Raw genomic sequence first — 2,801 nt, 5'->3', positions numbered from 1 at the left:
CTGCCAAAGTTTCTCGAATTTCCTATGTTCGAATTTTGACTTTCGGACAATTTCATAGTACTATGAAACTGAACGAAGAGCATACTTACGCCTAAATGCGTGCAACACGAGCATCTTTATAGTGCGATGAAACTCTTAATGGGAAGCCACGGATAAAATATTCATAGATGCAAGGCATTTTTCAGAACACATTATTGTTCTACACGCTTAGATTGGTTTACCTATTTATGGGTACTTCATTTACTCATATATGGGTAAATGCAACTATACCAATATTATTAGTAAAACCTACCCAAAAAATCGGTTAAGTTTACTGATATTCTGAAGAAACCGACTTTACCTATATTTGAGTAATCACATTTACCCATATTTGGGTGAAAAATTAAACATAAACAAATCCGAACTGGATGGCCGCCGCGTCAACGTCGTAGTCGCAAGTTTTTATGATTTCTGATACAATCCCTGTTAATAATTGTTGTTCCGAGTGCATGCAGTTCTTGCAGAGGTAACTATTTTGTTGTCTTTTACTTATTATATAGGATTGCTATATTTTGTTAATATTGAATTGATTCTTGATACACAACTTATAGGTTGCAACCTCTTGACGATCTTTTCCGGTCCCACACCGTACCAACATATCCGCCTCTTCGCAGGCGCAGTCGACGACTATACAGCAGATATCAAGAATAGAAACAAACTCCAACCATCGGTGAAATATTTTCTGCTCACAGCTGTGAATTTGTGACCCAAAACGACTCGATACGTTGCTTCAATCGACTCGCTACGTTGTATCAATCAATCCTTCAACAACCGCCTCGGCTGCATAGCTGTTAAGATAAATGGATATTCTCTTCCGACAAGTCTCAGCTCATCGCACTATAATTGCACAGCAATTAGTTGCAAGAAAAACGAACATCTGTGCTAAAGAAATGAGAGTGGAAATGCTGAAGGCACCCAACACATCGGACAAACCTAGCCGGAAGATCCTGCGTTCCAATTGGCATACTGCTTCGTCTTGTTCCAGATCGTCAGCCGCGATGGTAGTGGCCGCGATGGCGACAAGAAAAACAGATTTATTAACTGGTAATGAGCTCATACGAATGAACTGGTAATGAGCATCGAAAGTCCAGACGATGGATCCGTTTAAGATACAGGAAGCGCAAGAGGAAAACGGTATGTGACCGCAACAGGGGATTCTGATCTTTTTGTATCAAGTATTGACAAATTTGGTTTGGATCCGATGCTACTGCTGAAGCCGGATTGCAAATTCTTGATTCGATTGGTAGGTTCAGTTTAAATTACATAGTTTAATGGAATTATTTAGCATTTAACTTTGACTTATTTTCCAGATCTTTTTGTGATCGGTGACAATTGTTTTATTGATCGTTCCAACAACATCTGTTCGTCCGGCACAGTTACCAGTTTCTGAATGGCATACCGTCAGACATCCACACCAGCTATTGTTGCTTCTGTTGTCAGCTAACTGGTTTCCGACTTGCTGCCGGAAGCTGCTGCTATACTGCCACGAAACTGCTGCTAAGGGATATTCCGACCCGTCCGAAATTACTGTTATCAGTTCCTGCTGCTGGTGATGTAGCATCCAGCAGCATGAAATATAAGATTTAATATTGATGAAACTATTTTATGAAAATGGAAAGCATGCATTTAAACCAGTTGAATAGTTTATAGTCGTATGATCAATAAAATTTGTTGCTAAATATTTATGAAAATATAAATTTCATTTAATACGATTTTCGAAACGAAAACATAAAAATATCACCCATATGTAAGTGAATTTTACCTATAATAGAGTACTCATAAATAGGTAAACATTACTAATATTTCCATGAACCACTTGTACGCAAATATGGGTAAATGGCATTTCACCCATAAATACGTATGTGCACTTTTTGGTGATTATGGGTACTGTTCACCCATATTTGGGTGAACTGAACTAAGCGTGTACGTGACTATGTCTCATCACTATTTTAATATTATCTATTTTTTGCAATTTGCAATTATTATGAAATTCAATAGTGATCAACAGCGTTTTAGTCTCTGTCGGATGCAACTTGTTGCAAGAAAATCGGTTAAGAGTTTCTATGTGAAAATTTGGCTAATGTTTTTATGGCATTTTGTGCACACACACACACACACACACATACACACACACACGCACACACGGACAGACAGACATTTGTTCAGCTCATCGAGCTGAGTCGAATGGTATATAACACTATGGGTCTCCGGGACTTTTATCAAAAGTTCGAATTTGGAGTGAAATGATAGCCTTTCGGTACAACTTAGTTGTACGAGAAAGGCAAAACCCAACTTAATTCACCGAGTGGTGACACTGCCTTTCTCGCATTTAGCCAAGACACCAACCTTATATGGCGCTTACATAGTTCGATTCCATTTTCTTAATAACTTTTAAACACGACGGTCGATCGTTATCAAATTCAATAGTGATCAACTAGGGTTTGTCCCCCGTCGAATGCAACTTGTTGCGAGAAAATCGGTTAAGAATTACTATATGTAAAAGTGGCTAATGTTTTTCGGTTTTCGTGTGCACACACACACACATCCACACACACACGCGGACAGACAGACATTTGTTCAGCTCGACGAGCTGAGTCGATTGGTATATAACATCATGGGTCTCCGAGACTTCTATAAAAAGTTTGATTTTGGAGTGAAATGATAGCCTTTCGGTACAACTTTGTTGTACGAGAAAGGCAAAAATGTTACGAGGGGAGGATGGGCTCCAAAGTCACAAAATTAAGCGTTACATAATTTGCGAA

The 2,801-nt window shown here is 38.7% G+C and overlaps 1 long non-coding RNA gene across 1 annotated transcript; it reads left to right on the top strand.

Annotated features, from left to right (window-relative positions):
• Positions 1-283: 283 nt before the first annotated feature.
• On the top strand, positions 284-1,857 carry LOC134203533 (uncharacterized). Its single transcript, XR_009977633.1, has 3 exons — positions 284-505; positions 591-1,282; positions 1,350-1,857. It is a non-coding gene; the product is annotated as an uncharacterized LOC134203533 (long non-coding RNA).
• Positions 1,858-2,801: the final 944 nt, after the last annotated feature.

Source organism: Armigeres subalbatus, unplaced genomic scaffold, assembly GCF_024139115.2.
Source record: "Armigeres subalbatus isolate Guangzhou_Male unplaced genomic scaffold, GZ_Asu_2 Contig1922, whole genome shotgun sequence".
Taxonomy (NCBI): Eukaryota; Metazoa; Arthropoda; class Insecta; order Diptera; family Culicidae; genus Armigeres; species Armigeres subalbatus.
The sequence above is the reverse complement of the archived record's forward strand: the minus strand, read 5'-3'. Positions and strand labels throughout refer to the sequence as shown.